Genomic DNA, 13734 nt, shown 5'->3' on the forward strand with positions numbered 1-13734 from the left:
TTTATAAATTTTAAGGAATATGACAAAAAAGATATTGTAGGTATTGAAGGGGGCGTCTATGGGAGGAGTGGTTTACAAAAGGGGAACAAGAATGTGATTCAATTCAATTCAATTTAATTAAAATATGTGTTTAAATGTTAACAAATTCAGAAAAATTGAAATCATGTAACTTTTCTCATCATAATGCAATAAAAGTTTAATAATAATAATAATTATTATTATAATAATACCTTTCAGCTCCAAGTTACTTTGGGGGTCATTGTTTTCATCCCAGGAATAGAACCCTAAGTAGAGTGAAAGACAGGCAGCACAAAAAGGAAGTTGGATAATTAAAAATAAGGATGTTTGGAACAGCAAACATTTGTGAAGCCTGTTTTATTCTTTTCTGGCTCATGACATTCTTGTATTCCTTCCTTCTTTACTTCACAAAAACAAAAACAAAAACAAAAAACAAAACCAAAACCAAAAAAACACTGGTAAACACTTAGGAGGACAATACCTAAGAAAACAAAAGGATCCAGAGTTGTGAGCTTCTCGTCAAATTTTCTTTACCTAGAAAATGATCTTTCAGTAGCATCTTAGACTCCCTGAGTCATCAACCCAGGATCTTCTGGCTTTCATAGTCTCTGTCAAGAAGTCTTGTGTAATTCTGATAGGCCTGTCTTTATATGTTATTTGACCTTTTTCCCTCACAGCTTTTAATATTCTTTGTTTTGTGAATTTGGTGTTTTGATTATTATGTGGCGGCAGAATTTCTTTTTTCATTCAGTCTATTTGGAGTTCTATAGGCTTCTTACAGTTCATGGGTATCTCTTTTTTTAGGTTAGGGAAGTTTTCTTCTATAAATTTGTTAAAGATATTTACTGGCCATTTAAGTTGGAGGTCTTCACATTCTTCTATACCTATTATCCTTAGGTTTGGTCTTCTCATTGTGTCCTGGATTTCCTGGATGTTTTGGGTTAGGAGCTTTTTGAATTTTGTGTTTTCTTTGACTGTTGTGTCAATGTTTTCTATGGTATCTTCTGCACCTGAGATTCTCTCTTCTATCTCTTGTAAACTGTTGGTGATGCTTGCATCTATGACTCTTGATTTCTTTTCAAAGTTTTCTATCTCCAGAGTTGTCTCTGTGATTTCTTAACTGTTTCTACTTCCATTTTTAGGTCCTGGATGGTTTTGTTCAGATCCTTCACCTGTTTGATTGTATTTTACTGTAATTCTTTAAGGGATTTTTGTGTTTCTTCTTTAAGGGCTTGAACCTGTTTACCTGTGTTCTCCTGTATTTCTTTAAGGGAGTTAGTCATGCTTTTCTTAAATCCCTCTATCACTCCAAATCTTGCTTTTCTGGTGTTTTGGGATATCCAGGAATTGTTGTGGTGGTAGTACTAGATTCTTACGAAGCCAAGTAGTCTTGGTTTCTGTTGGTAAGATTCTTGGTTTGCCTTTTACCATCTGTTGATCTCTGGTTTTAGATGTTCTTGTTATCTCTGACTGGAGCTTGTACCTCCTGTGGGTCTATAAGCCTGTGTCAGCACTTCTGGAAGATCAGCTCTCCTCAGGTAAGACCTGTGTGCAGTGGGCTGTGGATCAGTCATCCCTCCTGATTCTGGGGTCAGAATAAACCCTGGAGGCAAGCTCTTCACTTGCAAGGAAGGGGCAGAGAGGGCTATGGATCTACAGAACCTCCTCCTAGGTGAAGAAAGAGGTAGAAAGAATCCTGTGCTGGCTGCCCTGCTGCTTCTGAGGCCTGTCCATTTTCTTCTGTTTTAAAAGTTATTATTAATAGTTATTTACTATTTGAGCCAATCTTGTTGGTGGTAAATTATATCCATTCATTAATATCTGAAAACATCTTTACTATATTTTTGAAATATGTTTTCACTAAGTCAGAGTTTGAGGTTAGATTTTTTCATTGGCTACTTTGCTTTGTATTGCTTCCATTGGTATCTGGCTTTTGATGAAAGAGTTAAAGCCTACTTTTCTTACAGATCTTCCAATTTCACCTTGTGAAAAGATGTTTCACTCTATTTTAAAATTTCTGTCTTTAGTATTTTTTCTGTTTGAATGCCCATATCTAATTTTTAAAAAGCTACATTCATTTATTTATCTGTAATGGATGTGTGCCACCATAAACATGTGGAAGTCAGTGGACACTTGAGATAATTTTTCTCTCTTGCCAACATATGCATTCTGTGATCCAACTTAAGTTCTTAGGAATTACAATAAATGCCTTTACCTACTGAGCCATTTTGTTGGCCTCTAGATTAAAATTTTAAAGTGTCAATTCCAGCTGCCATTTTTCAGTATTCTGAATTCACCTAAATCATGAAAGTCTAATATTTGATTCTATATTTTAAGCAAAAGAGAGCACAAAAGAAAAAGTAATAACATTTTATATCTTTTTTTCTGTAGCTTTCTCATATAACTTGGTTTGTTGATTCCCCTTTTCAAAATAATTAGTTTCAGAAGAAGCCAACAGAGACAATTGGTACTGCCATTTCACCACAAATTAGAGCTTGGCCCTGGTAAACTCTCATTATTCCTGCTGAGCCACAAGACCTGCACAGAGGGTCAGGAAGCATTCAAACAAGTCTGTTTTTCCACGGAGTGAGATGTGGACTCCCAAAGACCTGAACACAGTCAACAGTGATTCAGGATAACTGATGGGGAAGGGCAAAGTTATCAACTTGCTGAAATTGAACTGACCTAAATCACTTTGTTCTCTCTGAGCTAATAAAAGACTGTAGTACAGTGTCCCCAAACCATAATGAAGTCCCCATGGAATTCTAGGATTCTAAGTTCAGTAAAACACTTATAGGCAATAGCTACACACACACACACACACACACACACATACACACACACACATATACACATATATGTTTTTATACATATTTTATACATTTTTTTGTTTTTTTTAAATATAGTTTAGAGGCATGAATTTTAGTTTTGTGAGTTGTTTTAAGATTACTTTCTATTTTTATGGATTTTTGTTTACTTGTTTATTTGATATATATGTATTATATACAGTATTTAAAATATATTACATATATTATATATACAGCACATTTGTGAGTGTGTGTAGTTGTATGTGTAACCTTGAAGCTACTTGACATTGGTAGTGTAATTTTAGATTAAAAAAATATTTAGGGCATGTTATAGGCTAATACACATTTGCTTAAAAATATTTGAGTAACACTTCATGGGCTATGTCAGCATACTGATGTCTGTTCGACATTTTGTCACTAAAACAATTACTATTAAAAATCCTAATATATATATATATGCATATATATATACGTGTGTGTGTATATATATACATATATGTATACCTATATATGTGTGTATATATATATATATATATATATATACACATATATATATATATACACACATATATATAATTTGCATTGGAATTTTTAGGAATCACAAGTAAGAAAACCAATCATGATTTTTTCAAAAGCACATTTGAAACTAAAGGGCATTGTTTTAAATAATTTGGGAGCATGGCAGAGTCCCAGGAGCAGAAAGGAGAGTTACAGTGATGTTTGCTGATGACATAAGGGAGGGGAAAATTAGGAGGCTAAAAATTTGATAGTTTCAAACAAAGGTTAATGTGTTCTGTGCACCTATCATTCATTGTAATTAGCTGTTTGTAACACTATATTTAATGCTTGGTTTTGCTATGAAAATATATTTTTTAATGTTTTCATCATAGACACAAATATGCATGCTCATGCACATACATATTGATATACTTAAAGACAAAACTATGTGACATGGGAGTTGGCTAGTCAACTGGTATAGTAATTGATTTTATGATTGCTGTGACAAAATGCCTTAACAAAACAGAATAAAGGAAGGATATTTTTTTACTTCTTCAGCTCACTGTTTGACAGTACAGTCCATTGTAGAGAAGTCCGTGTAGAAACACCAGTGACCCAAGTGCAGGAAATTTCAGCCGGGAATCTTTACCTCACATTCGGGTAGAACCAGGATCAGAGAACAGATAAGAGGTGATACCCAGCTGTAAAAGGTTATGGATTTTCCCAGATGGTCACTTTCTTCAGTTAGTCTTCACAAAGCAAAATTTTACAAACTTTCAAAGCAATTCAACAACCAGGATCCACATATACAAATACATAAGCCCCAAAGGACCTTTCATATTCAAATCATAATTTCTTGTATGTGATAGTTATTATGTAACTTGTATATCTATCAAAATGTTATAGTATCAACATATACTTTCTTTAATATAATCTGTTAAATGAGTACAGCAAAGGTAGAAGCTCTAAAAGTTGTAACTTATTTACCACCTAAAATAGTATTAAATTTATTTTATTTAATAGAATTAGCCTTGTAGCATTCACTGCACTAAGAATCTATTTATGTTATTAAATAGCTATTTATGATATTAATTTAAGTGCTAAATGAACAGAATTAGATACTACAAAACAAATTCATTCAGATTTACTGAAACATATTTCAGAACATTAGTGAGAGAGAAAGTAGAAATCTAGCTCCCACCTTTTGGACTACAATACCTCTAAGACTATTTGCAGTTCATCACATATATATTTTCAGTTGAATCACATGCGGAAAATGTTATTGCCTCTAATCACAATGTATTTCAAATATATATCTATAAAATTTATTTTTATGTATCTTATTGTTATAAAGATTTGTATCCATTCTCCAAAAGAAGATAAAGCAGACATGTGTCTTTCATTGATAATGCAAAAGTGATTTCTTCAGTGTTTTTCTTATCCATTTTCCTACATTCTATCTCAATATCTAGAAAGTTGTGACATAAAACAAACAAAAATCCTATCATTACACATCCTGAACTTCATAATGGAATGCATATAGACCCAGAAAAGAAAATTGTGCTAAGGAACTAGCCGATATAAAAATCCGTATACAACATGTCCATGAACAAGATTAGGACAAATTAGGCATAGGAATAGTATTGGGCATTCATTCGAAAATCTTTAATCAATAGCACACCACTTAAATTAAAAAGGAGATTGAAAGACGTTAGGGACTGCAACAGGGTCAGATGACATTTATAGATAGAAAACCAAAATGGCACCCAGAGGCTTCTTAACTCATTGTAGCTTTTTGCCTGAAATAAACTGATCATCTCTGATTAATTAGAGATCAGCTTCTCTTACTGGCTCAGAATCTGCCACCTATAGGAGGATAGTTTTAAATTGGATTTTCATGTTTTTATTAGATATTTTCTTTATTTACATTTCAAATGATACATTTTGTGTCACAAGCCAGGTTATATTTTGCCATGTATGGAAAAAATATGTTGCTATGTTCAGGCATACATTTAATTTAACATGAGTGCCATAATACTGAACTTCAAGAATAATTGATCAAGGGGAAGGGAGAGGGAATAGGAGATTTTGGAGAGGAAACCAGGAAAGGGAAGTACATTTGAAATGTGAATAAAGAAGGTATCTAATAAAAAGGAATAATTGATCATAATGACAAAATTGGAAACTACATACATTTTTATTAGGTTTGAATCCTTCCTTCAAGATACAAATTCCAGGTTAACTTTTAGAATTTGGAAGAGGAAACAGTGAGGCCCATATAGAGAAAATTAGAAATGACTAAAAAAATTTCTGTCATATTTACGATCAAAATAATCACTAAATCCACAAATAAACTAGATTTTTTTAATGAAAGACTTTCTACGAAATGATTTAATTCCTAGGGAAGCTATGATTGTTTAAGGAAATAAGTGTAACTGCCATTAGTATGTTGCTCAACAAAGTTTTCCTCCTTAAAGTGAGAACTACTTTGAGAAACTTTTTAAAAAATAGCATTTAATGATAACAGATAATAATACAAATCTGAATTGATATTATTAGCACAAACCATAGTTACTTGTGAGTCTCTCAGACTTGAACTATTCTTCTTTTCAGGTAGACATAATTGCATATCAAAGAAGAAATCTACAAAGTCAAAGTTGTAAACCATGGTGTTTGCTTTCATTCCCTTTAGCTGAAATGCACCCCCATCCCCTAAAACACACATTTTACAAAAAATACTTGAATATTCTGAGAACTAACATATATTGTATCTGATAAAAATATTGTCTCTGTGGGCTTCACTACTAAAGTGAAGATAAGGAAAAGCAACAAAACACTTGCTAAGGTTGCAATTGCACATGACATTGACTATGAATACCCAACTGCTGTCATTTCCTTTGTATACCTAATTTGAACCAAACTATTCATGAATGTGACTCATCATATGCACATACACACACACACACACACACATACACACACACACACACACACACACACACACACACATGTGTGTGTGTGCATCTGTACTTACCAGGTGGCTCAGATATTCAATAAGTAGGAGCTGATTTAGTTTTTCTCAGCTAATAAATATTGATGTTTTAGAGAGCCTCATAACACCTGCAATGATTCTTCTGAATAACAAGATCTCGTTGCTGCCTAAGCACTCTGGACTTATTATTATTCAGTTAAGGATGAATCAGTTTTAAAGTGGCACTCAAAGAAGACCCTACATCAACAAATTAATTTAGAGAAGTGCTGAGGTACTTATTAACAACAAGATCAGGACCGGTGAGATGGCTCAGTGTTTAAGAGCACCAACTGTTCTTATGAAGATCCTGAGTTCAAATCTCAGCAACCACATGGTGGCTCACAACCATCCATTACGAGATCTGATGCCATCTTCTGTAGTGTCTGAAAATGGCTACAGGGTACTAACATGTAATAAATAAATAAATCTTTAAAAAATAACACAAATAAGGTCAAGAACTAATAACTTTGTTTTAAGTATTGAATTTTTTGAAACAGGGAAGTTGGCATTTTTTATTTGTTTGGTTGTTTCATTGGTTAGTTTTGTTCTGTCAGCAAATTACTTCCTATCCTAATCTGTCATGGAAGTCGCTTTTTGGAGCCGACTGGCCCCTACCTTAGAGATCTGGCTACATCTTCCTCCTAATTATTAAGAGTTAAGGTGAATATGATGTCCACCATTGCTGGCTTTCTTAAATGCATAACTTTTGTCACTAAGAGCTGATGGTGGGTCTGTGCCCAGAGCTTATCCAGGGCCACAACTCCCAGAGCTGATCCTGTGCCACAGCACTACATACCCAAGTACCACCAGGAGAGAGCTGATCTGGCACACCTGTGAGCACAGGTAAGGCCACCATTTATGCTCTAGGGGACCCACTGAGAAACCTCAGGTCACAGGAACCAAGGAGCAGCCTGGGACAGGATTTTCAGATTTTCGTCTACATGCAGAGCTGATCCTGTGCCACAGCATTCCATATCCAATACCTCTAGGAGAGAGTTGGTTTCCTAGGAGTGCTGTCATACCTGTGAGCACTGGTAACACCACCACTTCTGCCCAAATTCCTTGCCCAAGAAGGACCAGGCCCAAGTCATATGGACACAGGAACCAAGGAACATCGAGGACAGGAACTTTTAGATTTCAGTTTGCACCCCAGAGCTGACACTGTGCCACAGCTCTCCATACCAAAATTCATCCTAGAAAGAACTATTCTCCCATGAGTATTAACGCATATGCTTCCAGGAGGGACAAGCCACAGTAAGAGACAACAAGACCAACTAGCACTAGATATATCCAGATGGTGAGAGGTAAGGACAAGAACATAAGCAAGAGAAACCAAGGCTACATTGCCATCATCAGAACCGAGTTCTCCAACTACAGAGAGCACAGAATACCCCAACACACCAGAAAAGCAAGATTCACCTATGATGATAATAGAGGACTTTAAGAGTGACATAAATAACTGCCTTAAAGAAATACAGGAGAATACAGGTAAACAGGTTAGAAACAAAGAGAAAGCACAAAAGTCCCTTAAAGAATTACAGGAAAACACAACCAAGCAGGTGAAACAATTGAACAAACTCATCCAGGATATAAAATTGGAAATAGAATAAAGAAATCACAAAGGGAAACAATCCTGAAGATAGAAAACCTAGGAAAAAGATCAGGAGTCATAGATGCAAGCATTACCAACAGAATTCAAAAGATAGAAGAGAGAATCTCAGGGGCAGAAGATACCATAGAAAACATTGACACAACAGTCAAAGAAAATACAAAAAGCAAAAAGCTCCTAACCCAAAACATCCAGGAAATCCAGGATGCAATGAGAAGACCAAACCAAAGGATAATAGGTATAGAAAAGAGTGAAGACACCCAACTTTAAGGGCCTTTAACTATCTTCAACATAATTATAGAAGAAAACTTCCCTAACCTAAAGAATGTGATGCTCAAGAACAAACAAGAAGACTATAGAATTCCAAATAGATTGAACCACAGAGAAATTACTGTATCACATAATAGTAAAAACACCAAATGTGCAAACCAAAGAGAGAATATTAAAAGCTGTAAGGGAAAAAGGTCGAGTAACATATAAAGGCCGACCTATCAGAATTACACTAGACTTTTCATCAGAGACTATGAGAGCTGGAAGATCTTGAGCAGATCTCAGACAGACCCTAAGAGAACACAAATGCCAGCCCAGGCTACTATACCCAGCAAAACTCTATTACCATAGATGGAGAAACCAAGATATTCCATGACAAAATGAAACTTACCTATATTCTTCTACAAGTTCAGCCCTACAAAGGATAATAGATGGAAAACTCTAACGCAAGGAAGGAAACTACACCCTAGAAAAAGCAAGAAAGTAGTCTTTCAACAAACACAAAAAAAGACACCCATACATAATTCCACCTCAAACAACAAAAATAACATGAATCAACAATCAGTTTTCCTTAATATCTTGTAACATCAATGGACTCAATTCCCCAATAAAAGACATAGACTAAGAGACTGGATTTGTAAAGAGGACCCAGCATTTTGCTGCATACCTGAAATACACCTCAGTGACAAAGACAGACACTACCTCAGAATAAAAGTCTGGGAAACATTTTCCAAGCAAATGGTCCCAAGAAACAAGCTAGAATAGTCACGCTAATATTGAATAAAATGACTTTCAACCAAAATTTATCAAAATAGATGAGGAAAGACACTTCATACTCATCAAACAAAAATCTACCAGCATGAATTCTTAATTCTGAATATCTATGCTTCAAATGCAAGGGCACCCAACTTCAAAAAGAAATTTTACTAAAGCTTAAAGTGCTCATTTCACCTCACACAATAATAGTGGGTGTTTTCAACACCCCACTCTCATCAAGGGAGAGATCATGGAAACAGATTCTAAACAGAGACACAGTGACACTAACGGAAGTTATGGACCAAATGGATTTATCAGATATTTGTAGAATATTTTACCCTAAAACAAAATATACCTTCTTCACAGCACCTCATGTTATCATATGATTCTAACAAGACAAATAATTGTAAGGATATCCGTACCTGGATTTCTCTGAAATGTCCTTCTTAGCCAGTTTGTGGTAAAATCCACCCCAAGCTAGAAAAGCAGAACTCGATTACTAATTTTCATCATATCAATTATTTAAAGCAAAATAAACATGAATTAAAAGAAGAGAATATTGCAAACAGTACTCAATTTGTTTACTGTTTTTTCTTCCAACATTATGGTAGAGATGTTTCAACTCCCATCAAGGTAGAAGCATCTATGAGCTTTGTAGCCTTGAGAAAAACACAGCTATTTGCTGCATGTGGAAGTGCATAGATAATTAAGATGGATAGTTGCCTGAGTGAATTTAGAAAACAGAAATTCATAATTTAATATGTTTATAAAAGTTAGAAAGAACCCAATTGCAATTTTCTAGCTTAAAAAGTCTGGCAAAAAACAGAACAAAACAAAACAAAAAAAGACAAAACAAAACAAACAAAAAAATGTGACAATTAAATTTAATGTAAGTGCTAAATGATTTGAATATTTTCTCTCATTTCAAATGAAACCAAACAAGAGGAAAGAATTAGCTTTATATTCACATTACTACATTTCAAAGAAAAATTTATGTATATCATTTGCTCATGTTTATATAAAATGATTTATTTTAAAAGAAATGTCTAATATTTACATGTTTCTCATGAAATAGTTTATATAAACAGAAGGATGAAAAATCCCAAAATTCATGAAATATTCTAAAATAATCAATTTTAGTATATGTAATTTGTGTTCTTTCTGGATCTCACATACAATTCCTCTCCATAACTGTTGTGGCTCAGAGTGCTTGGAAACATTTGTGTTTGGGACAACTACCACATCAGGAATCTTGGATAAAAGGCAGCAAGAACAAACTCACATCTAAATGCCATAGTAATTATCCTTAATTCACCATTTTAGGATATATTTTATTATTATAATTAGAGGATATATAGCAACTACATTTTCAAACGTAGGGAAAATGATTATCACAGTAGTACTATAAATTATATGGCACCACAGGTAATATTGCAGTTACACAGAATCATGCAATTCATGGGAACTGGGGCCCTGTGTTGAGATAGATTTGGAATGACGTATTAAAAGGAAATTTTCCCAAGTAGAAAAAATGATTCTAAAATATTGTTTATATTCCTGAAACATGATGAGTTATTGATAAACTTCTATCTATCAAGAAATAAGATTTTGATATCACTACATACTACAGTGATCAAAATCTCATAACATTGTAGGCAAATGATGGGATGATATTCATTAAAACTGTATTAAAAAAAGCAGGTCATGATTCTTACTACAAGTCATGACAATCTGTGACAACATGGCACTTTTAATTTTTTTCTTTTCTTTTTTTTTAATTAGATGTTTTCTTATTTACAATATCTCCTTTTCCAGGGTCATTTCCCTCCACCAAAAAGAAATAAGGAAAAAGAAAAAGAAAATAAGAAAAACAAACTAAAACTAAAACAATCCTCTGTTCCCTCCCCCCTCACCCTACTCACCATCCCACTCCCTCCTGCTTACTGACCCTGGCATACCCCTACGCTGGGGCACAAACTTTTAATTTTTTTAATTAAAGTAGAAATAAATAACTTTATCCATTCTTTTCTCCTGCATTCCTAGCCCCCATCCACAAAATCACCTGTATTCCCAAAATCTCAGATTAATAACTTTTTTTTATTATAATTTTTCACATATATATGTTAGTATCATATATATTCATGTGCAAATGTATATTTATATTTTTGTACTGAATCTATTTGTTCTTATTTGTTTGCATATATATTTTTGAATGAATCAATCTGAATTGAACAACTAATAAGAGAACTTGACCCACTGTGACATTAAATTTTTTCCTAGATATCATTAATTGAGTATAACTCTTTGTCTACAGGTGGAACTCTATGAAATCAATTCCCTTTCATGTTATCATTTTCATTGATACTCTCATTGTTTACAGTTTGTGCAGACATTTTAGGAGAGACTGAATTACAGCACATTTCCTGCTATTCTGCCTTTTACAATCTTTCTGTCTTCCTTTCTTTTACATTTACTTGACAATAGATACAGGAGCTATGATGTACTTATATCTAATAGGACTTGACATTCCACTATCCATTGATAGTGGAATTTGCTGAACAGAAATGCTTGTTCGATAAGATGTTACAGTTATATTTATATATGAATATAAAGATACAGTTTAGAATTTGTTAAACAGTTATACTGGTCTAGCAAAGAAAAATAGTGGGTATTCTTTTAAGGTCTGAGACAATGCCAGTCATGGGAAGCTGGATATGTTTCTATCATCAGACATTATTTCCCTCTGTTTGAGCGGATCTCAATTCCAATTTGACAGCTATTGTTTATCACCAACATGTTTGTTCAAGTTATTTTGCCATGACACATATTGCCACTGTCCATAGGAGTTGGAGCTATGTAGAGTGTTTAACTACCTCTCTTCTTTATCAGCTCATATAGTGGTTCTGGTACTGTTAAAGCTTAAGTTCATAAAAGAGTTTCAAGTACGGTCATTCTCAAATCATCCAAGGCTTAGATGCTAATTGTGTAGAATCACCAGCAATATGTGCCTAACCTAAACCTCTAGGAGTTAAATATTGAGAGTCATTTGTACTACCTTGAATGACTATTGGAAAAGAGGCTTCTTTATACCTGATACTGGGGTCTTTATTAATGTATGGTTCTTTTTGTTTGTTCTTTTTATAGTTTTTCATTTTTAAAATATTTTTATTGGATATTTTCTTTATTTAGATTTCAAATGTTATCCCTTTTCCCTATTATCCCACAAGAAAACCCCTCCCCCTGCTTTGATGAGGGTATTCCTACACCCAGCAACCAACCCACTCCTGCCTCCCCACCTTGGCATTCCCCTACACTGGGGCATCCAGGCTTCACAAGACAACCCTCCCCATTGATGCCTGACAGGGCCATTCTCTGCTACATATGCAGCTGGAGTTATAGGTCCTTAAAAGTGTAATTTTTGGTTGATGGTTTAGTCCTTGGGAACTCTGGGGGGTCTGGTTGGTTAATATTGTTTTTATTCCTATGGGATTGAAAACCCCTTCAGCTCCTTCCGTCTTTTTTCTAACTTCTTTATTAGGAAACCTATGCTCAGTCCAAAGGTTGGCTGGAAGCATCTGCCTCTGTATTTTTCAAGCTCTGTCATAGCCTCTCAGGAGATAGGCATATCTGGCTCCAGTCAGCAAGCACTTTGGGCATCCATATTAGTGTTTGTGTTTCCTGTCTGTGTATGGGAAGGATCGGCAGGTGTGATTGGGAAAAGATCTTTACGAATCCTGAATCCGATAGTGGACTAATATCCAATTTATACAAAGAACTCAAGAAGTTAGACTCCAGAGAGCCAAATAATCCTATTAAAACAGGGAAATGCAATCAAGTTTAGTCGTCAGGGAAATGCAAATCAAAACAACCTTGAGATTCCACCTCACACCAGTCAGAATGGCTAAGATCAAAAACTCAGGTGACAGCAGACACTGGAAAAGATGTGGAGAAACAGGAATACTCCCTCCATTGTTAGTGGGATTGCAAGCTGGTGCAACCACTCTGGAAATCAGTCAGGTGGTTTCTCAGAAAACTGGACATAGTACTACCTGAGGACCCAGCAATATCACTCCTGGGCATATTCCCAGAAAATACTCCAACATGTAATAAGTACACATGCTCCACTATGTTCATAGCAGCCATATTTATAATAGACAGACGCTTGAAATAGCCCATATGTCCCTCAACAGAGCAATGGAAACAGAAAATGTGGAGCTCTTTGGAAAATCTTATAGTGTAGGTCATTGATAGTTTTTTTTTTATTTTATGATAGATATGACTCTTACTTATCACTACTTGCTACATTAATAGTACTTCAGATATTGTGAAAGCTTGTCATCTGATAAGAGGGTCCCAAATTAATTCTATATTGGTTTTTTCCAAGTTCTATGTCCAAAGATCATTAGCTATGAGGTGACTACATATGTCAGGATCACCACAAGAAATATCAAAATATTGTCATCTATACAAGAGCTACACAATAACAATATCATTAGGGAAGCTATTATGGACATGGAAAATCCCACACAGCCCTACTCGTAGAAAAGAGTTACAGGCAACTAATAGCTCCTAGAGTGACAATGATTCTTTTCCAATTTCAAGCCTCTGATCTGTTATCCATTCCCAAGCAGTAAGCCATAAACTCATAGACTCAGCAGACTGTATTTGTGTGTGTGTGTGTGTGTGTGTGTGTGTGTAACAATTTTAATTAAGGAAGAATAGAATAAGAATTTTAGAGTAAGATA

Source organism: Mastomys coucha, unplaced genomic scaffold (genome assembly GCF_008632895.1).
Source record: "Mastomys coucha isolate ucsf_1 unplaced genomic scaffold, UCSF_Mcou_1 pScaffold8, whole genome shotgun sequence".
Classification (NCBI taxonomy): Eukaryota; Metazoa; Chordata; class Mammalia; order Rodentia; family Muridae; genus Mastomys; species Mastomys coucha.